The sequence below is a fragment of the Ovis canadensis genome, chromosome 16 (genome assembly GCF_042477335.2).
Source record: "Ovis canadensis isolate MfBH-ARS-UI-01 breed Bighorn chromosome 16, ARS-UI_OviCan_v2, whole genome shotgun sequence".
Taxonomy (NCBI): domain Eukaryota; kingdom Metazoa; phylum Chordata; class Mammalia; order Artiodactyla; family Bovidae; genus Ovis; species Ovis canadensis.
Genome location: NC_091260.1, coordinates 79,684,840 through 79,708,546, shown reverse-complemented (window position 1 = coordinate 79,708,546; position 23,707 = coordinate 79,684,840). Strand labels below are relative to the sequence as shown.

The 23,707-nt window shown below is 46.1% G+C and overlaps 1 long non-coding RNA gene across 1 annotated transcript in view; it reads left to right on the top strand.

Annotated features, from left to right (window-relative positions):
* Positions 1-4,613: 4,613 nt before the first annotated feature.
* The window catches only part of LOC138421539 (uncharacterized), a 33,794-nt gene continuing 14,700 nt past the window's right edge, over positions 4,614-23,707 (top strand). Inside the window, exons 1-2 of the long non-coding RNA XR_011249531.1 lie at positions 4,614-5,197; positions 12,711-12,995. This is a non-coding gene — a long non-coding RNA (uncharacterized lncRNA). The remainder of the gene's footprint in view (positions 5,198-12,710; positions 12,996-23,707) is intronic.

The window sequence follows — 23,707 nt, the reverse complement described above, 5'->3', positions numbered from 1 at the left end:
AAACTCACCAACTATCCCTTTCCCCATTCTACCTTCTAAGGCCAGTGGCATTATCTTTAATTAAGGTGTGTGCATTGCCTTTTTCCACTTGATGCTATTTCCCACTTAAGAGAAGACAGAGGAGCCTGGCTTCATAATAGAGGACAGTATAGTGTGAACAAAACTTTCACATGCACTGGGAAACCAAGTCATTCCTGTGCCTCATTTTCGGGCCATATTCACTTTGTTGCCATGATTTGGGACTGACCCTGTCATGTCTCTGAGGTCTGCCTGCGATTAGAACATTCGCAGACTCTTGGCAAGCCAAGCAAAGCAGGTTAGAAGCTCAGAGTTGGCTTAACACTTGCCATGCTTATTCTTGGGTTTTCATGAGAAATCTTATTGATTTGAGCCATCGGTTCACAGGGTTGCAGGTGAGAGAAGATGGTTAAGATAATTTCTCACCACCCCTGGCACAGTGAGCTCAGTCGGCAAGGGATCAATGGCAATGCATCGTCTCATGGGTGGAGGACCATCCATCGTCACCATAAGACGTGCAATCCTTTACCATGAGAAGATTTTCCAAGGAAGCCCAACAATCAGGCTCCTGGGGCCTTGCCCAGGGAGGACCCCTGTTGGGGTGGCACAGGTATTGTATAAAGAGGTGATTCCCTAAAGCAAAGACCTGGGCGCGCGTGTGCTAAGTCGCTTTAATTGTATCTGACTTTGCGACCCTATGGACTGAAGTCCTCCAGGCTCCTCTGTACATGGGGCTCTCCAGGCAAGAATAGTGAGGTGGGCTCCCGTTTCCTTCTCCAGGGGACCTTTCCAGCCCAGGGACTGAACTGCGTCTCTTATGTCTCCTGCATTGGCAGGTGGGTTCTTCACCACTAGCGCCACCTGGGAAGCCCAAACATAAGAGGTGTGTGTGTGCACGAAGCCGCTTCAGTCGTGTCCAACTCTGTGATGCCATGGACTGCAGCCCACCAGGCTCCTCCGTCCATGGGATTCTCCAGGTAAGAGTGCTGGAGTGGGTTGCCGTTTCCTTCTCCACTGAACGTAAGACATCCCTCACTAAATACCAGCACTTTCATGCCCTCAGAGTGGGTTTGATCAACACACAGCACTTGCTCCCAGGGGCAAGTGGCCATGTCAGGAGGTATTTTTGGTTGTTACCATTGGGGGGCTGCTCCTGGCATCTCATGGGTGGAGGCCAGGAATGCTGCTAAACACCTTACAACATACAGGAGAGGCCTCCACCACAAAGAATAATCAGCTCCACCCACCCCCCACCCCCACCCAGATTGCAGCAATACCCAAGTCCAAGAGCCCCAGTGTAGAGCAATGACCTGGATATCCAGTTATACGGCCAGGCATGAAAGTGGCACACCCATCAGTGTGCAGTTCAGCAAGTGCGGCGCCCCTGAGCATGGCTGGTGGGCTCTAGAGAGTCAGTCCTGTTCATTCATCCCTGACCTCCTTTGAGAAGCAACGTTGTCTGTGATGTGTTCACCGTCTCTCAGGAGAATTGGGACCACTGATACATCCTGTGCCCAGGGCTCGCACGCCTGTGTGGAGGGAGGTGGCCCCACAGAGGAGGGAGCATCCCACAGCTGGGGTGGGGGAACTGGCCTCTTGAGCTGTGTTTGGAATTTTATTCATTCATTCAATGGAAATGTTGGTCTTCCCTGGTAGCGCAGCTGATAAAGAATCCGTCTACAATGTGGGAGACCCTGGTTCCATCCCTGGGTTGGGAAGATCCCCTGGAGGAGGAAATGGCAACCCACTCCAGTATTCTGGCCTGGAGAATCCCATGGACAGAGGAGCCTGGCGGGCTACAGTCCATGGGGTTGCAAAGAGCCAGACTCAACCGACTTAGCACAGCAATGCAAATGTCTATTATTTTAAAGGATTTGCTTAAAATTTGTAGGTGAAAACAATTGCCTTGAAGGGATCCTTGGTTGCAAGTGAAAGCCCCAAGTAACAGGATTAGAAGCAGGATGTATACATGTCCAGCAGGAAGATCCCCTGGAGGAGGAAATGGCAACCCACTCCAGTATTCTGGCCTGGAGAATTCCATGGACAGAGGAGCCTGGCAGGCTACAGTCCATGGGGTCTCAAAGAGTCAGACACGACTGAGCAACTTTCACTTATTCATATTCGCACACTTGGAAAATACAGAATAATATAAAGATTATCGAAAGCTCCTAGAATCCTGGCATGTGTCGATAACCCCTGGTACCCATGGGTGTATTTTAGGGCGTGGTTCACGGAACTAGGGCCTGTTGGCCGTATCCAGCCTGCTGCTTGTTTGTATGAATAAAGCTTTATTGGGATGCAGCCACACTTTTTCACTTACACATTGTCCAGGGCTGTTTCCACACTGCAATGGTGGCGCTGAGTGGGTGTGACAGACACTCCACACCTGACAAAGCTTAAGTTATTTACCATGTGGCTCTTTATTGGAAAAAAAAAAAAAGTTTGGTGACCCCTGCTTAGGGCAGTCTTTATCCTGGGAGTGTGTATGGGTTCACATGTGACAGACACATCGAGTTGGAGGCTCAGCGCGGGTCTGAGTAAGGAGACTTCAGGAACTCGTTCCGAGATTTCTTGGGACATCTGAGCTGAGTTTTGGCCATGCCACGGGTGTGAGGGAGGCGTCCGGGAGAGAGCTGGGGGGGTATTCCCAGGGAGAGTGAGAAGAGTGGTCCAGGAGGGATGGAGGGTCTTGGTAACGGAGGAAGCTGGGGGCGTGAATGAGGATGGACTTTCAGGGTGAAAGGGAAGGACCAGTGGTGGGCTAGGGGTCTCCAGGCAGTGAGCTGCTCTTGTTCGGGGGAGAGTAAGAGAGAATACCGAGGGGTATTCTTTAGTGATTTACATATAGGTTGTTACGTCAATGTGCATATAGACAAAATCTGTATTTTTAATTGCATAAGAAGTCACACACCCTAGGGAGAGAGACTATAATATAAATCATTTTACAGAGTCAGTAGTTGCAGCCCAGTTTTGTGTGAATCTGTATTTTAGCATGAAGTTTGACAAAGAAATGCGTATCTTAAGAAGTTCAGGTCGTAAATGCTTAATTTAAAAAAGGCATCGGAAATAACTTAGTTTAGAATTTAATGAAAAATTTTCCTCCACTTAAATAAACTGGAACTGAAGGCAGTATTTTGGATGCTTTATAATTTAGGATCAGCTAATAAGGCAGCTGTGGTGGGGGACTTCCCAGGTGGCTCAGTGATAAAGAAGCCACCTGCAAAGCAGATTCAATCCCTGGTCAGGAAGATCCCTTGGAGGAGGACTTGGCAACCCACTCCAGTATTCTCACCTGGAAGATGCCATGGTCCAACGGGTCTGGTGGGCTACAGACCATGGGGTCGCAAAAGAGTTGGACACAACTTAGTGCCTAAACAGTAGCAATGAGGTAGTTGTGTGACTTTTAACTGTTCCATTTGTTTTTTTAAGTCAAGTGCTAAAAGGATGGGTGAGTGCATACTAAGTCCCTTCACTTGTGTCTGACTCTCTGCGACCCCGTGGACTGTAGCCCACCAGAGGACTGTAGTCCTCTGTCCATGGGACTCTCTGGGCAAGAAGACTGGAGTGGGCCGCCACGCCCTCCTCCAGGGGATCTTCCCCACCCGGGAACTGAACCTGTGTCTCGTGCGGCTCCTGCATTGCGGGTGGTTTCTTTATCACTGAGCCATCAAGGAAGCCGTTAAAGGCACAATGGTTGTTAATTTTTAACCCTCAGGGCCACCAGGCCAAGTAGAATGGTTTTGGGGTGACTCTGAGAGGAGGGCTGTGTGAGGGGTCACTGTCTTTACCTGTGAGGACATAGTCGGGGGTGGGAGATGAGGGGTGGGAGGTGGGGAGGCTTTAGAGAAGATCCTCAAGCAGGTGAACACTTGTGATTTCACTAACAGGAGCCCATTTTTCCACTCATCATGCAGTCAACAGGCTTTGATTTTTCTGATGACCACCCCCAGTATGGGGTTTGCTGGGGCTGGACTGGGAGAATCACAGGAGCCCTTACTCCATGAGGTCATCAAGATGGGGTCTGCAAAGAGATGGCCGATAGGCAAAGACACACTGTCTCACGCACCCCTCATTTTCCAGGGAGTGAGGATGAGCCGGAAGGCGCTGGGTAGCTCCTCCAGGCCCTGTTGCTCCTGGCTCCACTAAAGGGCCAGTGAGGATGCTGGGCCCCCTGCCAAGGGCGGTGTCGCTGGAGGAGTTGGGGTGCTCGCAGGACCCCAGGAGCAAGGAGGCTCTGCAGGGACTCCCAACCCAGAGGCCAGATTCCACAGCGGTCTCATGGGAGAGCCCCCAACACCCTCCAGGGTGAGGACCCTGAGCCGGTCCAGCAATGACCTAGTGCAGCTATCCCTGGCCCCAGAATCTCTCCAGGTTGGGTGTGATGAGAAATCTCAGAGACGTGCCCTGCGGGGGCAACGCCGTCCTTCCATTCCTGACAGCTTATTTTTGGCTGGCGTCGGATATCCGGGTGCGAATCTCCAGTCTGGGAACGCCGGGTGTCGACTTCCACAGCACAGCTGACTTGGCGCCTCGCCTCTGCAATCTCCACGAAATTTATCCGGAATTTCCTGCTGGGCCAGATCGACTGTGACTTTGAACTTTTAAGAAAACAGCTCCTGGGGTTATGTAAGCGGCGCGCTCTGGATGAGAGCCGGGAGGAAACCCTGGGAGCAGAGCAGAGGGGGTTTGCTCCTGCTCCAGGCCCAGCGGGGCTGGCATGGGGCGCCCCGCCCTGCCCTCCCTGGAGGGGAGGCAGGGCCTTCAAATGGGTGGGGCTCTTCGGCTTCCAGCTACACTCACCCCAACAAAATAGCCACCCTGGGCCCATTGCTTCTGGGCTCTGCAAGGGGCCAACAGGTGGATCTGAAATGAACCTAAGTTAAGGTTGTAAGAATGTGACGCCTCTGTGTTCAACCCTGACTCATCACACTCACCGGGGGACCCTGTGAAGCGACTGCTGCAGGGCTGCACTGCCGGAGACCAGGACTGAATTGAGTGGGGCTGAGCCTGGGGGTCAACGTGTCAAAGCTCTCTTGGCGTTTCTGCGGTCCAGCCAGGGTGGAGCCCCATGGATCTAAGGCCTTTCTTTACCAGATGACATTCACTGATCCACACCTCGGAGCCTCAGCTTCAATCTGCAAACCAAGAATCTTGACTCCTGTGATCTCCCGGATCTGCTGTGAGTGACTAAAAGTTGCTCAGTTGTGTCCGACTCTGACCCCAGGGACTCTAGCCCACCAGGCTCCTTGCTAGAGTGGGTTGCATGCCCTCCTCCAGGGGATCTTCCTGACCCAGGGATCGAACCCAGGTCTCCCACGTTGCAGGCAGATTCTTTACCATCTGAGCCACCCGGAAAGCCCCTGGGCTCTGCTAGCCCCAGTGTTTTATGACCCTGATGTTCAAGCGCTGTGGGAATCCTAGTGATGCTCGAGGCCACAAGCTTCCCCGAATGGCACCGTAACCTTGGCCGTGCTTTCTCTGCCTCCAACCTCCCCTGCCTGCAGGGGAGTGTCTAAACTCCTGGGGAGCTCCTTTATGCACTGGCTCCTATTTCCCTAGCCATCCAGCATTCAGTCCCTGAATCTTCTCACACCTGCCAGGCCCATGTCCCTATCCACTGGCCAGAACAAAACACGAGCTCTGCCAGCCCCTGGAATTCCTTCCCGTACTTCCCTTCCTTCACTACCCCTCACTGTCTGTCCTGACCTCTGTCACCTTAGATGGGCTTTGCCTGCTCTTGAACTTGACCTAGATGGCAGCGGGTGTTAACTGTGCGGCTTCTTTCGCTTGCCCGTGTCTTTGAAGCTCATCCTCGCTGTTGTGGCTGTCAGCCATCAGTCTTCGTCATCACTGTGTGCTGCGGACTCAGTGTCTGTGTCTATTGCACAACCTAAACGTTGAGAGTGACGTTTTATCCAGAGGACATTCTTAGAGCTTCAAGCCCAGGAGGCAGCCTCTCAACTAACCCTGAGAATACTGCTCTGAAGAGGTGGAGGGGGAGCCAGGATATATAAGAGATTTTGCAACAAAGACCAGGTACTTGGAATGGCAAGAGAATATTGTTAATTAAAGAAAATCAGACATCTCAAGGGATGTAGCACTCTTCTTTGGATGGAAAGATGCAAGAGTCTGGGCTCACTGAAGTCATTCTTTTGATATGTCCCCTGAGGCCAGTATACTGTGCTTTCTTATCCAGTCTCCTCCTTTGGCAGGGGTGGCTGCAGTCTGACGGCTGTTAGTGGCCCAGCATTCTTTGTTTCCATCCTGAGTCCCCACAGGGCTCACCATGGGGGAGGCTACAATCGCTGATGGCTGAGACATCCTTTGTCTACTGAAATGGCAGGCCATATTTGTGTCCTTCCAAAATTCATATGTCGGAGCCTAAATTCCCCATGGGGTGGTATGAGGAGGTAGGGCCTCTGGGGGTGATTAGGTGGTAAGCGTGGAGCCCTCACGAATGGGATTAGTACCCTCGTAAGGAGATGAGGGGCCTGGAGCTATCACTGTCTCCACCACGTGAGGACACAGAGAGAGTCAGCCATTTGCCAGCCAGGAAGTGGGCTCTCACTAGACATCAGACCTGTCGGCATCTAAATCTTGGACGTCTAGCCCCCAGAGCTGTGAGAAGCCCCCTGGTCTACAGTGTTCTGTTATTAGCCTGAACTGACAAACATCTTTTTTTTGGGTGTTAGTTCTAAAAGATCTTGTAGGTCTTCATAAAACTGTTCAACTTCAGCTTCTTCAGCATTATTGGTTGGGGCATAGACTTGGATAACTGTGATATTGAATGGTTTGCCTTGGAGACGAACAGAGATTGTTCTGTCATTTTTGAGATTGCATCCACGTACTGCATTTCAGACTCTTTCGTTGACCATGATGGCTACTCCATTTCTTCTGAGGGATTCTTGCCCGCAGTAGTAGATATAATGGTCATCTGAGTTAAATTCACCCATTCCAGTCCATTTTAGTTCGCTGATTCCTAGAATGTTGATGTTCACCCTTGCCATCTCTTGTTTGGCCACTTCCAATTTGCCTTGATTCATGGACCTGATATTCCAGGTTCCTATGCAATATTGCTCTTTACAGCATTGGATCTTGCTTCTATCACCAGTCACATCCATAACTGGGTATTGTTTTTGCTTTGGCTCTATCCTTTCATTCTTTCTGGAGTTATTTCTCTACTGATCTCCAATAGCATATTGGGCACCTAATGACCTGGGGAGTTCCTCTTTCAGTATCCTATCATTTTGCCTTTTCAGACCTTTTAGAACTAACACCCCCAAAAGATGTCCTTTTCATTATAGGGGACTGGAATGCAAAAGTAGGAAGTCAAGAAACACCTGGAGTAACAGGCAAATTTGGCCTTGGAATGTGTAATGAAGCAGGGCAAAGACTAATAGAGTTTTGCCAAGAAAATGCACTGGTCATAGCAAACACCCTCTTCCAACAACACAAGAGAAGACTCTACACATGGATATCAGCAGATGGTCAACACCGAAATCAGATTGATTATATTCTATGCAGCCAAAGATGGAGAAGCTCTATACAGTCAACAAAAACAAGACCAGGAGCTGACTGTGGCTCAGATCATGAACTCCTTATTGCCAAATTCAGACTTAAATTGAAGAAAGTAGGGAAAACTGCTAGACCATTCAGGTATGACCTAAATCAAATCCCTTATGATTATACAGTGGAAGTGAGAAATAGATTTAAGGGCCTAGATCTGATAGATAGAGTACCTGATGAACTATGGAATGAGGTTTGTGACACTGTACAGGAGACAGGGACCAAGACCATCCCCATGGAAAAGAAATGCAAAAAAGCAAAATGGCTGTCTGGGAGGCCTTACAAATAGCTGTGAAGAGAAGAGAGGTGAAAAGCAAAGGAGAAAAGGAAAGATATAGGCATCTAAATGCAGAGTGCCAAAGAATAGCAAGAAGAGATAAGAAAGCCTTCTTCAGCGATCAATGCAAAGAAATAGAGGAAAACAACAGAATGGGAAAGACTAGAGATCTCTTCAAGAAAATTAGAGATACCAAGGGAACATTTCATGCAAAGATGGGCTTGATAAAGGATAGAAATGGTATGGACCTAACAGAAGCATAAGATATTAAGAAGAGGTGGCAAGAATACACGGAAGAACTGTATAAAAAAGATCTTCATGACCCAGATAATCATGATGATGTGTTCACTCATCTAGAGCCAGACATCTTGGAAAGTGAAGTCAAGTGGGCCTTAGAAAGCATCATTACGAACAAAGCTACTGGAGGTGATGGAATTCCAGCTGAGCTGTTTTAAATCCTGAAAGATGATGCTGTGAAAGTGCTGCACTCAATATGCCAGCAAATTTGGAAAACTCAGCAGTGGTCACAGGACTGGAAAGGTCAGTTTTCATTCCAATCCCAAAGAAAGGCAATGCCAAAGAATGCTCAAACTACTGCACAATTGCACTCATCTTACATGCTAGTAAAGTAATGCTCAAAATTCTCCAAGCCAGGCTTCAGCAATACGTGAACCATGAAATTCCTGATGTTCAAGCTGGTTTTAGAAAAGGCAGAAGAACCAGAGATCAAATTGCCAACATCCACTGGATCATGGAAAAAGCAAGAGAGTTCCAGAAAAACATCTACTTCTGCTTTATTGACTATGCCAAAGCCTTTGACTGTGTGGATCACAATCAACTGTGGAAAATTCTGAAAGAGATGGGAATTCCAGACCACCTAACCTGACTCTTGAGAAACCTGCATGCAGGTCAGGAAGCAACAGTTAGAACTGGACATGGAACAAAAGACTGGTTCCAAATAGGAAAAGGAGTACATCAAGGCTGTATATTGTCACCCTGCTTATTTAACTTCTATGCAGAGTACATCATGAGAAACGCTGGACTGGAAGAAACACAAGCTGGAATCAAGATTGCCGGGAGAAATATCAATAACCTCAGATATGCAGATGACACCACCCTTATGGCAGAAAGTGAAGAGGAGCTAAAAAGCCTCTTGATGAAAGTGAAAGAGGAGAGAGAAAAAGTTGGCCTAAAGCTCAACATTCAGAGAATGAAGTCATGGCATCCGGTCCCATCACTTCATGGGAAATAGATGGGGAAATAGTGGAAACAGTGTCAGACTTTATTTTTTGGGGCTCCAAAATCACTGTAGATGGTGATTGCAGCCATGAAATTAAAAGACGCTTATTCCTTGGAAGAAAAGTTATGACCAACCTAGATAGTATATTCAAAAGCAGAGACATTACTTTGCTGACTAAGGTCCGTCTAGTCAAGTCTACGGTTTTTCCAATGGTCATGTATGGATGTGAGAGCTGGACTGTGAAGAAAGCTGAGCACCGAAGAATTGATGCTTTTGAACTGTGGTGTTGGAGAAGACTCTTGAGAGTCCCTTGGACTGCAAGGAGATCCAACCAGTCCATTCTGTAGAAGATCAGCCCTGGGATTTCTTTGGAAGGAATGATGCTAAAGCTAAAACTGCAGTACTTTGGCCGCCTCATGCGAAGAGTTGACTCATTGGAAAAGGCTGTGATGCTGGGAGGGATTGGGGGCAGGAGGAGAAGGGGACGACCGAGGAGGAGATGGCTGGATGGCATCACTGACTCGATGGACGTGAGTCTGAGTGAACTCCGGGAGCTGGTGATGGACAGGGAGGCCTGGCGTGCTGCGATTCATGGGGTTGCAAAGAGTCGGACACGACTGAGTGACTGAACTGAACTGAACCTGAGCTGAACTCGTTGTCTTTCGTGTCCCAGGCAACCCTCAGTGGACACGGCAGTTAGTTCACCTGATAGACCTCATGATCCCGTAGAACAAGGGATGAAATCCAACCTATGAGCCCTTGCTTCCAAGTAGGTTCTTGTGCCAAAGATTTGACCTAAGATGCACAGAGACCATCCATTCGCCCAGTAATCCCAGTTGCTGGCAGGACACTCAGGCAGCGTGGAAGAGATGCAGGCTCAGTGAACTGAAAGAGAATAAAGAAACACATTTGCCGTTTGTGACCTGATCCAGCTGGATGAAGACCGCAGCCCTGTTGGCAGTCCTAGAGCCTGGGCAGGATACCATGGTGGAGGAGCCACTCAGACCCTGTTTGTGCATACGCTGTGTGGGTTTTGCTCCTGCCACTGAGGGAGATTTTTGGCTGTTGGACACCGCCAACCTGCATGAGTGCCTTTAGCGCATCTCACCTCTTCTAGTCCCCAGTTCCTTACTCATCCGACAGAGTTAATAATACCTCCTGGAGAAATGAGACTGTGAACGTGACTAACGAAGTGCAGAGGGCTCTACAGATGCGTGTTAGTATCAAAGTAAGAAATATCTAAAATACTGTCAAAGTAGATTGGGAGAAGACGTCAGTTACCAAAATCTAATCAGGTTTTGAGCTGTGTCAGGGTTTCCCAGGTGGCAAAGTGGTAAAGAATCCGCCTGCCAATGCAAAGAGATGTGAGTTGGATTCCTGGGCTGGGAGGATTTCTTGGAGTAGGAAATGGCAACCTGCTTCAGTATTCTTGCTTGGAAAATTCCAGGGACAGAGGAGCCTGAAGGGCTATAGTCCAGGGGGCCGCAAAAGTCAGACACAGCTGAGTGACTGAGCGCACACACGGCTGAGAGTGAGGGAGTCAGGAGAGCAGAGGGCAGAACTTAAACTTCTCAAAGGCACCCACCGTCCATCAGAACTGAGGGCGCAGAGACGTTCCACCCTCTCACAGAGGCAGACTGAGTTTGATCCATCGTGGTTTGACAGATGTCTTGACGGAGAGAATGGTTATGTGTGTGGTGCCTTCCAGGCTCTAATTTCGTCCCTCTTGAATGCCAAAGCTCTTTTGCTGATTTTTCTGTTTCCCAGCAGTCGATTTTTGCCAGCGGCTGAACTGGATTCTCTGCCTCTAGCGATAACTCAAATTGGACAGGTAGCTATAGTTCCTGCTGTCAATTCACCATAAGCATTATCTTCTGTCTGTTTTCTTTTCAAGTCCTTTCCCTTAGAAGATCTTTGATCCTAAACCCCTTGACACATGTTGGAAATTCTACTCTTTCTTTCAAAATCTTTCCACCTAGCTCTTTAGATTCTACTCCCGTGACCACTTAGCCCAAAAGGTGAGCAAGTGTCTCGTGGATGAAATCACCCATGCATTTCAGGTCCCTTGCCCTACACCACCTCTAAGAGCGTTTCTGTTTCTCTCTCCCCAGCTGTATCCTCTATCTGGCCAAAGTCTGATCATCCGGCTTTTATCTAGAACTGGAAGATGGCTCTAGGGAAAAATGGGTGTCAATCACCTACTTTCCTCTCTCTGGAATTTTAGTTTATTTAGTCCTCATTAATCCCACAGCTCTCTAATGCTTTTTGCAACTTGTTATTTTGTCACTAAGTAATGTCCTACTCTTTGCAACTCCATGAACTATAGCATGCCAGGCTTCCCTGTCCTTCACTGTCTCCTGGAGCTTGCTCAAACTCTTGTCCACGGAGTCAGTGATGACATCCAACCGTCTCATCCTCTGTTGCCCCCTTCTCCTCCCGCCTTCAGTCTTTCCCAGCATCATGGTCTTTTCCAGTGACTCAGCTCTTCACATCAGGTGGCCAAAGGATTGCAGCTTCAGCTTTAGCATCAGTCCTTCCAATGAATATTCAGAGTTGATTTCCTTTAGGATTGGTTGGTTTGATCTCCTTGCAGTCCAAGGGATGTTCAAGAGTCTTTTCCAGCATCAGTTCTTTGGTGCTCAGCCTTCTTTATGGTCCAACTCTCACATCCATACATGACTACTGGAAAAACCACAGCTTTGACTATAGGGACATTTGTCAGCAAAGTGATATCTCTGCTTTTTAATATGCTGTCTAGGTTGGTCATAGCTTTTCTTCCAAGAAGCAAGCATCTTTTAATTTCTTATCCCTTAAAAGGAAAGTGTTGGGAGCAGGAGTGCTGGCTATGACCTACCATATCCTGATTAGAAGTGGAAGCTTCACTTTCCATAGTTTGATGACCTGGTTACAGGTCAGTCCACTCCACACGCTGCCTTATCCCTGAGACTCCATAATTTTACTTGCAAAACTACTGCGTTGCAGGCATTTGCAGTGGTCACACACCAGGATTTTTTCCCTTGTGAAGCTGAGTAGTCTCTAAAAGACTGGAACCTTTGAAACTAGCTTTATGAGAATTATGACATCATTCTGAACTTTGGAATCTTCTTTCTCAAACTGGGGCCTGAAGTGGAAGATTCTGCACTTCCTTGTAAAGTCCTGACATGGCTGAAGTATCCCATCAGGGTTGTGCCCTTTGATCGCTGCCTGGAGTTATCTCCTTTTGGAGTTCTTCCTTTTAAGGCGTGAAGATGGAGGAGGGATTTGACTAGGGTTTGGAGCTTTTTTTCTTAATCAATTAGTTAGTTTGGCTGCACCATGTCCTAGTTGCAACACACAGGGTCTTTGATCTTCGTTGCAGCATGCGGGGAATTGAGTTGTGGCATGTGAATCTAGTTCCCTGACTGGGGATCGAACCCCGACCCCCTGCACTGGGAGCTCACAGTCTTAGCCACTGGATCACCAGGGACATCCTGGGGTTTGAGCTTTTGATCTGTGCAGTTTATGAATATTGGAGGGGTAAGTATCGACCTAGGGAATGTAGAGACAGAATTAGTTCCAACCAAATGTTTCAGGTCGATTCAGAGTTCCCTTTTTTCTTTTCCTTTTCAGGCTGGCTGTTCACTGAGCTACCATCATATGCCACTCTTCCTTTTATGATCCACTGGATGTTTTCTCAATTATACTTTAAGAAGAACTGATTTCACCACCTGGATTATAGGCTTAAGCAACTGAAAGCCTTGTTGGATTATCTTTACAACCCTGCAGACTCATCTTTTTCAGAGTGTTGTCAGTGACGAGGTGGACTCTTCAGAGAAGGTTCTTTTCGGGCAGAAGAGAAGGAGCCAGCTACAATGGGACCACGTCTATATGGTGCTGCGTGGTGGCTACAGCGAGGTATAGTAAGATGGCTTGAGGTCTGGAAACAAGGGGTACACTGCTCCTCTGCGAGAGAAGGGACAGCGTTAGAGGGTCAGTGCTCATGGACTGCTATCCCCCATGACCGGAAGGCAGTTGTAGGGAGCTGAGGGAGTTCCAAGTGCTGAGACGTCATCTCCAGTCCTTTGCACATGCCATCCAACTAGACAGAAATTATCCCTTTACTTAGATCTCTCACATTTGGTGTGATAGGCCCTGCATCACGTATTTTCCCATTGCCCAGTTGGCAGGCATTCCTCCCACTTTTTCACTCCTAAAGCACATGGCATCATTTATGTATCAAACTTGCTGTCACTGTAGTCATGAGTAAAAATCCTATCTACCCTTCACTGCAAGGAGATCAAACTATCAATCCTAAAGGAAATCAACCTTGAATATTCATTGGAAGGACTGATGCTGAAGTGGAAGCTCTGATACTTTGGCCACCTAAAGTGAAGAGCCAACTCATTAGAAAAGACCCTGGTGATGAGAAAGATTAAGGGCAGGAGGAGAAGGGGGGCAACAGAGGATGAGATGGTTGGTTGGCATCACCAACTCAGTGGACATGAATCTGAGCAAACTCCAGGTGATAGTGGAGAACAGAGGAGCCTGGGATGCCACAGTCCACGGGGTCACAGAGTCGGATGCGACTTAGCGCCTGAACAACAGCAATAGCGTCCAGAGGGCTGTGTGTTTTAGTGGTTACAAGAATGAGCCCCAGATTCAGACTTTCTAAGTACACATCCCTGCGTCTGTTCTCTCAAGCTAGTATCTAGGACAAGTCAACTTTTCCTGTTGGTGAAGTAGACCAGATCTTGGCAGCAACTTCAACAAATTTTATGAGGCAATGGCACCCCATTCCAGTACTCTTGCCTGGAAAATCCCATGGATGGAGGAGCCTGGTAGGCTGCAGTCCATGGGGTCGGTTAAGAGTCAGACATGACTGAGCAACTTCACTTTGACTTTTCACTTTCATGCATTAGAGAAGGAAATGGCAACCCACTCTAGTATTCTTGCCTGGAGAATCCCAGGGACGGGGGAGCCTGGTGGGCTGCTGTCTATAGGGTCGCACAGAGTTGGACACGACTGAAGCGACTTAGCAGCAGCAGCAGCACAAGCCGTTCTGTAATGAATTAACATGTACACAGCTCTTGGAATACACCAATTACTCAATGATGCTAGCTGCTCCTTTTCTTACCACTTCCATTGAATTCATACACACAGAGCATTGAGGATACATTACCCTTTAAATAAATGTTAATTTTCTTACCTGATTGTCAGCTCTTTGGTTACAGAGACTCAACAGAGCAGTGGTGAAGGGTACCACAGGGGCTGCCCTTATGCTGGAGTGCTAATAAGACCACTAAGAGGATCTTTGTAAAAGGGTCTCCAGGATCCCTGACTGCTTGTCTGTGCGCAGTTCTGTCAGACTCTTTGTGACCCCATGGACTTATAGCCTACCAGGCTCCTCTGTCCAGCCAAGAATACTGGATCGTGTTGCTGTTCTTGTCTCCAGGGGTTCTTCCCAACCCAGGGATCAAACCTGAGTCTCCTGCATCTCCTGCATAGACAGGAGATTCTTTACCACTGAGACACCTGGGAAGCCCTCCAGAATCCCAGAGAAAATATCAAATGCAACTTTGTAAATGACGGTTAGGCTTACAGAGTCGCATGGATCTTACTCATGAGCTAGGAGCCAGAGGTCCGCAGGTCTAAAGGGGTGTGAGTGCTTATTGACAGACTTGCCTGTTTTGAGTTTCCTGGAGGGACTGCTGATGCAGGAGACATGAGATTCATGTTTGACTCTGGGTCTCCTGGAGAAGATCTCCTGGAGAAGGAAATGCAACCCACTCCAGTATTCTTGCCTGGAACATTCCATGGGCAGAGGAGCCTGGGGCTACAGTCCATCATAAAGAGTCAGACACGACTGAGTGATTACAATCATTCTAGTGATTATATGTAGTGTCTCATTGTGATTTTGACCTCTCTAATGATTAATGGTGCACATTATCTTCAGTAAAATAGTTACTCAAACCTTCGTCCATTTTTAATTGGGCTGCTTATCATATTATTAAGTTGAATAGTTCTTTAAGCTGAAAAAAATCCTTTATCAGATACGTGATTTGCAAATATTTTTCTCTCAGTTTGTGGCTCATCCTTTTTATCATTTATGTGCTCCAAAAAGAGCAAAAGTTCTTAATTTTGATAAAGTTCAATTTACCGTTTTTTCTTTCAAAGATCATGTGTTAGTGTCATATCTGAAAAAACTTTGCCTAACTTAAAGTCAGCAAGGATTTTTCTCATCTTTTCTTCTAGTTCTGAAAAAATTCTGGTGAAATTTTTATACGAGTGGCTTTGTACTTGTAAGTTATTTTGGGAAATATTACCATCAGTTCTCTCTGCTTTTTAATATGCTGTCTAGGTTGGTCATAGATTTTCTTCCAAGGAGTAAGCATCTTTTAATTTTATGGCTGCAGTCACCATCTGCAGTGATTTTGCAGCCCAAGAAAAGAAAGTCTGTCACGGTTTCCGTTGTTTCTCCATCTATTTGCCATGAAGTGATGGGATCGAATGCTGTGATCTTAGTTTTCTGAAGGTTGGGTTTTAAGCCAGCTTTTTCATTCTCCTCTTTCACGTTCAAGGTGCTCTTTGGTTCTTCTTCACTTTCTGCCATAAGGGTGGTGTCATCTGCATGTCTGAGGTCATTGACATTTCTCCCAGCAATCTTGATTCCAGCTTGCGCTTCATCCAGTCTAGCATTTCTCATGATGTACTCTGCATAGAAGTTAAATAAACAGGGTGACAATAGACAGCCTTGATGTACTCCTTTCCTGATTTGGAAGAGTCTGTTGTTCCATGTCCAGTTCTAACTGTTGCTTCTTGACGTGCATACAGGTTTCTCAGGAGGCAGGTCAGGTGGTCTGGTATTCCCATCTCTTGAAGAATTTTCCACGGTTTGTTCTGATCCACAGTCAGAGGCTTTGGTGTAGTCAATAAAGCAGAAGTAGATGTTTTTCTGGAACTCTCTTGCTTTTTTGAACATCCAACAGATGTTGGCCATTTGATCTCTGGTTCCTCTGTCATATTCACAGTATTAAGCCTTTCAATCCATGAACAGGATATATGTTTGCATATCCTTAGGTCTTTGATGTCTGTCCACAGTGTTTTGTAGTTCTCAATGTACAGTTCTTCTGCTCCTGTTTTTAAATCTATTCCTAAATATCTTCTTCTTTTTGATGCTATTGAATTAGCTAGAAGAATTTACTAGAGGAATTGCTTTCTTAATCTCACCTTTCATTGTCTGTGACCAGTGTATAGAAACACAGTTGATTTGTATGTATTGATCTTGTCTTCTGGGACCTTTTTAAACTCGCTTATGAGATCTAGTAGTTTTCTGATTTTTTAGATTTCTTGGACTTGCCTGCACGAAAGATCAACTTGTCTTGAGAATAAAGACAGTTTTCCTTTTTCCCCAATATGACTGCACTTAATTTCTTTTTCTTGCCTTTCAGGACTAGCCAGAATATGCAGAACAATAGTGAAGGTAAACGGTGAGAGCAGGTCTTGTTGCCTCATTCCTGAGCTTATGGGAGAAACGTTCAGTCTTTCACAATTAAGTATCTGTATCTACCATGTCAACTGTAGGCTTTTGTAGGTTCTCATTATCAAGTTGAGGAAGTTCCCTTATATTTCTAGTTTTTAGAGTTTGTCCCATGGATGGTGTTGAATTTTTTCTAACATTTTTTTTTTCTCAGCATGAACTGAGATGACCATGTTGTTGTTCTTTGTTGTCTTAATAAGGTTTGTTATTAACACATGAAGTGATTTTGAAATGGTAGACTCTTCTTGCATTCATGAAATAAGCCCCACTTGGTCATAGTTTATGATTCCTTTTCTGTGTTGCTGTATTTCATTTGTAACTTTTTTGTTAAGGAGTTTTATATCTATCATTTTCATTCAGTTTAAGATATTTTCATTTTCCTCCATGATTTTTTTCTTTGGCCTACTGGAGACATAGTATTTGTTGTTTAATTTCTAAAAATTTGGGGACTTCCCACATTTTTTCTGTGTTAATTTCTAATTTAACTGTGTTTAGAGAAAAAGCTTTGTATAGTTTCAATCTTTTTAAATTACTGAAATTCATTCATTACCTAGATTATGGTCTATCCTTGAAGTGAAATCATATGTTTTTCAAAAGGATATGCATTCTGCTTTCTATTTATTCTATTCTATTTATTAACGGTAAAGTCAGGTTGGTTGATGGTGTTTTCAGTTCTATGATTTGCTGAATTTTTGTTAAAATTTTTTTTGTATCAGTTGCTGAAAGAAGTATTGAAGTGTCCAATTATAACCGTAGAGTTGTCTGTTTATCCTTTCAAGTTTTTGCTTCAGCTATTTTGGGGCTTTGTGGTTAAATGCTGCATCTTTCTAATGAGTTGACCTCTTTATGAGACATCCTTCTTTGGCTCCTCTAATATATCTCATCTTAAAGTCTATTTTGGCTCGTATTACCGTAACCTCCCGAGCTCTTTATGCTTATTGTTTTCATGGCATATACACGATCCCCTCTTTACTTTTGATCTGCGTCTTTAAGTCTGACTGGTGCCTCCTGTGGACAGTGCGGAGCTGGACCCAGCTTGTCCTTCTGATCATCTCCGCCTTTTGAGTGGAGGGTTTTGTCCACTGATGTGACTGCAGTTATGCTTAATGCTTGGCTCCTTTTTTTCTTTTCATTTCCAGGGGCTAGCCCTGTTTGCTGGGAATCTAGGTGGTCCCTCATAGCTGCCTGGCTTGAATGAGCCCCAGGGGATACAGCCACTTCCCCAGTAGGAGGCAGCCTCTGATGAAAGGACTCTCCCCTCGTTTTCCTGCCTCTGGAGGTGTTGGGAACCTGAGAACCTGACTCATTTTTCCATCTCTCTGTGTTCTTCCTACGACCTTGGGCCAAAGCCAACCTCACTCATATTTACATCCCCCCTTACTCCTGCCTCTCCGCTATGCCTTACCAGCCTCCCTGCCCTGGCTGGATACACTGGTAGACCCTGCACTCAGGAATCACCAGACCGGAAGTGGAATTCAGTTTTTTATTTCCAAATACATGCCCACTCTCCCGAGTAGTGTGTGTCTGTGTGTGCGTGTGCCCACATGCATGTCTACAGAAGCTGCAAGAAGGAAATAAGAAGTCATTTCATGTCTCACGTAAACCCCCAGGAGACAAAACTTCATGCTCACTCCTTCGCACTTACATTTGCTCACTGTTTTGGGGGCTTCCCTGGTGGCTCAGATGGTAAAGAATCCACCTGCAATGCAGGAGACCTGGGTTCTGTCCCTGGGTCCAGAAGGTCCGCTGGAGAAGGGAATGGCTACCCGCTCCAGTATTCTTGCCTGGAGAATCCCATGGACAGAGGCTGGAGTCCACAGGATCTCAAAGAATGAAACACGACCGAGCGACTAACTTTCACTTGACACCAGGCAGCTCTGGACATGAGCAGTTTTCTTCTGAGCCATCCTCACAGACTGTGCTTTCTGCACTCACCCATCACCTTCCTTCCGTCCTCTGCCCTGCTTTGCTGGCTCCCCTGGAATATCTCGACAGCATGGACTCTCACGTGGTTTCACGGCAGCTTTTGTTTAGTGGCACCGATTAGCTCCGAAAGTTACATGGAAAAGCATCTTTGATGGACAGTTACGTAAGATCATGAGTCACTGGTTCTTCTGGAAGCGATTCAAAATCCCAAGAAATGTATGAGTTCAACCACTGCAATGAAGCCAAGATCAGAGCTCCGGTGTTTATGAGGGAACAGCAAGTTTTCTGAGGAAGCATCACTGGGAGGTGCTGTTTCTCCACTGAGCCTAGAAGTGGCTGCGCCCTCCGACTCTTGGCTTTCGCTCTTCTCTGTTCCTGAGTCTGTTACACTGTTTGCAGTTCAGGAAGCACTGTCGTGTTCCCATCCCCTGGATTGTCACTGCCTGTTACCTTTCCTCTTGGTTGTCCCTGGCTTCACATGTCCAGAATGATCTCTTTATCTGAGAAGTGGTACCAAGCTAGCATTACTTTTCTGCATTACAAGCTAGCATTACATTTTGTTTCAAAGGAAGCTGCCTTTTCTTCCCTGTTTCTGTATTTATTCAAGGAACACAGAAGTTTATAAGTGATTAAGGTTGCATTTCCTCATGGGTCGTGGTACAAGTGGGTTGAAATTCTGGGTCAGATCCACTTGCCCCTCAAAAATATCAAGCTCGAAAAATGTTGAAATGTGTGGCAGAGACATTTACTGTTCAGTGATTATCTTTATGATATCCACATTTTCCAGCCCCTTGGGGCTAGGTGGGTCCATGAGACAAGGTCTGGGCAATAGGCCAGAATTATAAAGGATCACTTCTAGACCTTTAGGCCACTTGAGGGAGGGTGTATTAGCCTACAATTCTCTTCACTGGTGCATTGAACTGGAAACCATGGTACCCAGATGGTGTAGCTCTAAGAAGCAATTTGCCTGGATCTTGGAGTTACTGTTCAGAATAAGAGTCCATAGAAAGTGGCAAAAATCACAGAAGGCTTTGTGAGGGAGGCAAATGGACCTTTGCATATAAAGTCCATGCGATTTCTAGATTAGCTTATTATGGCAGGATAACCTACTCAATTCTGGCTAACATATGAAGCATTCAAATGTTAGAAAATAAGGCATTTCTGCAATAACCAATAAATGAAATAGTGCATAAACAAAAGGGGTGATCAGTGATTTAATAACGGTTTGCAAAGTTGAAATCCTGGTGCTTACAGAATGTAATTTGTAAAGTTTCTGGGAAGGAGTTTCTTAGGGGAGAATCAAGCGCTAGCAGTTACTGATGTTGTGTGATTTCATTTCAAATGTCTAACCTATTTGAAAATTTCTAACATATTAGAAAAGTGTCTAACGATTTTCTAATTTTTTAAACCTCAGTGCAGATGCTAAGCATAAGTCATTTTCATATTTTCATTCATAAGTAGAGATGAAAGGAAAAATTATTCTCCCTAGAGTATGAAAGTGTGATAAAATGATTGCTTTATGTGGAAATACCTTGGGTTTAAGCAGTAACAGAAGAGGAAACAAAATCGCTGTCTAGTTTATTGTTCCAGTCGCAATTCATGATGCTTCTAAAGATCCCAGAGATGTTGAATTCACTTAGACAGTTCTCTTTAACAGCCGCGAGAGGGCGCCATCACCCTAGTACAGCTTAGCTGTTGAGCGTCTCAGGATAGGTGGGAGTGACTACAGGACTGCTCTGTTTGAATAGAGAGAACGTGAGTATCTTAGGTTGTCATTGTTATGGTCCAGAAATAATTATTTTAGATAGCCGTTTTAAGCATTAAAGTTAGAGTATACAGTTTAAATTCTCCTCTAAAGTAAGATATTTCCTGTCCCGATAAAACCCCGAAGTATTTGCAAAAATACATATCAAAACACAAGTCAGGGAATGACTGTATGATTTAGGAAATAATTTGCATCAGAATTTCTTTGAGTGTAAACCTTCCTACTTCATTCAATAAATGGATAATAACTTCTTTGTATCAACATTTTAGAAGTAGATTTATTTAAGAAGCCAAATTGTATACATATAGGACAAACCTGATTCACCTTGATATTAAGTTTCTGAACTCAGCAGACTCTCCAAAGCCATAAAATAATAGGAACTAATTGTTGGGTGACTTCCCAGAGGCAGCTTTTGTCAATGCAACTTTGGAAAAATTTCTTGCTCATTATGCAAACATTGTGTGAGTCGCTCAGTCATGTCCAACTCTTAGCTACCCCATGGAGCATAGCCCACCAGGCTCCTTTGTCCATGGAATTTTCCAGGCAAGAATACTGGAATGGTTAGCCAGTCCCTTCTCCAGTGGATCTTCTTGACCTAGGGATGGAACCAGGGTCTTCTGCATTACAGGCAGATTCTTTGCCATCTGAGCCACTAGGGAAGCCTTACGCAAGCATCGTGGGTGCTAACTAATTTTTAGGGAAAGATTGCCAAATATTCATGTGCTATAAAATTTTTTTTGATTTTCAAAAGTTCCTTCGAAACATCTTGGCGTTATCTAGAATACATGCTCATGTATGATGTACGTGTGTGTTTATTTCAAAGCAAGTTTGCTTCTTTCAAACTGTGCCGTGCTGTGCTTAGTTGCTCAGTTGTGTCCTACTGTTTGTGACCCCATGGACTGTAGCCCGCCAGGCTTCTCTGCCCTTGGAGTTCTCCAGGCAAGAATGCTGGAGTGGGTTGCCATGCCCTCCTCCCGGGGATCTTCCCAATCCAGGCATCGAACCAAGGTCTCCCTCATCGTAGCCGGATCCTTTGCCATCGGAGCCACCAGTGGGGAACATTAAAACTGTGTTCCTGGGATAAGAGCTCTGCTTTAGAAAGTTTTAAAGAGAACTACAGAGGTGAAGTGTTATCTATTCACCTGGGTTCTAGAGGTGCAGGATTATTACTTAGAATTATCGTTTCCATCTCCTTGGGGCATCTCCTTAGGATTCAGACTGTTCTGTGCCCTGAGGGAAATAAGTAGCAGGACGTGCTGGAAAGGTTCCAATCATGTCAAGCGTGAGGGGGTTTGGAAATGGAACACAGCCTCGGGCTTTCCCCCAGCTTCCACTTCAACCCTGTCCTCAGCCTGGGGGAGCTGACCGCACGGCTGTGCTTGCTTTGACGCGTAAGACGGAGACAGGCAGACACGGTGCTTGGTGTGCAGGTGCCCCGAGCCCAGCTTTCGGGGAGAGGTCTCAGGGTTTGCTATCGTGCTACACGGATAGTGTCCCAAAGGAGGGTGTGAGTGCCGTGACCAGGTCTGTTGGGCGGGATTGGAGCGAAGAGGCTGGGTGATGGAGACAGCGGGGCACACTGAGAGGTAAGGGTTCCGAAAAATGGCTGCTGGGCAGAGAAAACGAGCCTCTACTCTCTCAAACGCGCGCTGGCTCAGCCTCCTGGCGGTGGAGAACACAGGGTCTGGACCTAAGCAGCTGCCTCAGCCAGAGACACAGAGTAAAGAGGACCGAGTGCGTTGCACGGCGATGGGAAAGCATCGTAACGTTTGCAGGTAGGGTCCCGAAAAGATGCTGGTGTTTCAAAGGTCTCGTGACTAGAAAAAGTTTGAAAAGTAACTGAGGTTGGTGACCTACTCTCATTTTAGGACTTACTACTTCCCTGGTGGCTCAGATGGTAAAGCGCCTGCCTGCAATGCGGGAGACCCGGATTCAATCCCTGGGTTGGGAAGATACCCTGGAGAAGGAAATGGCAACCCACTCCAGTATTCTTGCCTGGAAAACCCCATGGATGGAGGAGCTTGGTGGGCTACAGTCCATGGAGTTGCAGAGTCGGACATGACTGAGTGACTTCACTTTCACTTTTCTTTTCAGGAAGATCCCCAGCAGGAGGAAATGGCAACTCACTCTGGTATTCTTGTCTGGAGAATCCCAAGGGCAGAGGAACCTAATGGACTACAGTCCATGTGGTGGCAAAGAGCTGGACACAGCAGGGCAGCTTTCACTTAACTTCCTCGTGGCATGTACAACACGAGAGCGAATTTTGATTCACACCTGGGACTTGCGTGATTATGAGGTGTGAGGGTGGGTCCATCAGTTGGAACAAATGTGCCTTCTGGTGGGGATGTTGAGAGTGCGGAAGCCTGTGAATGTGTGGGGAAGAGGGGAGGCAACAGAAACTCAAAGCCCTTCCCACCTGTTTTGGTGTTTTGAAACAGAAAGTTTACCAAAGTATAAATGCATGTAAAAATTCTCTGTATAATTAAAAAAAACTATGCAGAGGCTTTTAATAAAGCATAGACATTGCCATTTGCCCCCTTAAATGACATTTGAGGGTCCCTCCCGCCCCAGGCACGTGGAATCCTCCTGAGTCCGGGATTGAACCTGTGTCCCCTGCACTGGCGGGCAGATTCCTATTCGCTGCACCACCAGGGAAGTCCTGCTTTTGCATATTTCTCATTAGAGGCATATCTAGGGTTTTTGTTTTTTTTTTTCTCCCCTATTGTTATTGTGACTGGGATCTTTTCTGACCTATTAGACTTTCTAATTGCTTGCAACAGTACATAGAAAATTGTCTTGGGGGTAATTCATGCTAGCTGCTGTAATAAATACTCCAACATTTCAGTGATTTAGCACCAGAAAGTTCTGCTTTTTGCTGATGAGCAATCTGATATGAGTCAGGTCACCTTCATCCAAGCAGTGTTCAGCATTCCAAAGTCTTTCCATTCCAGTCATGCAAGGCTGGGGATTTCTGGACTCTTATTTCCAACGATTACCGAGAGGACACCAGCCCCTCCTTTTCTGAACTCATCTCTTTCTTGTAATTGCTTTCCAAGTGAAGCTATTGCCAGGACTCTCCATTAACGCTCTCCGTTCATCTTCATCTTCAGAACTACAAGATCCTCTGGCTTGTGACCTGACTTCCAAAAAATAAAAGCTAAGAATTTTACCAAGTGTCTTCTCGCGAGATAACGCTGACTCATCTTCTAGTCTTGAATATCAGTTGGCTTACCTCTCGCCACCCGGTTACTAAAATAGTGCTAAGTACTTTAGATTCCACTGCGTTTTTGAATTTCAAGAATCCTCTCTCAAGTTACTTGTTTTGCATCAGGGTAATCAGAGTGAGCCGATGTAACAATCTAAAAAGAGGAGAGGCTTCGTCCCTGAAGCTGTGTTTCT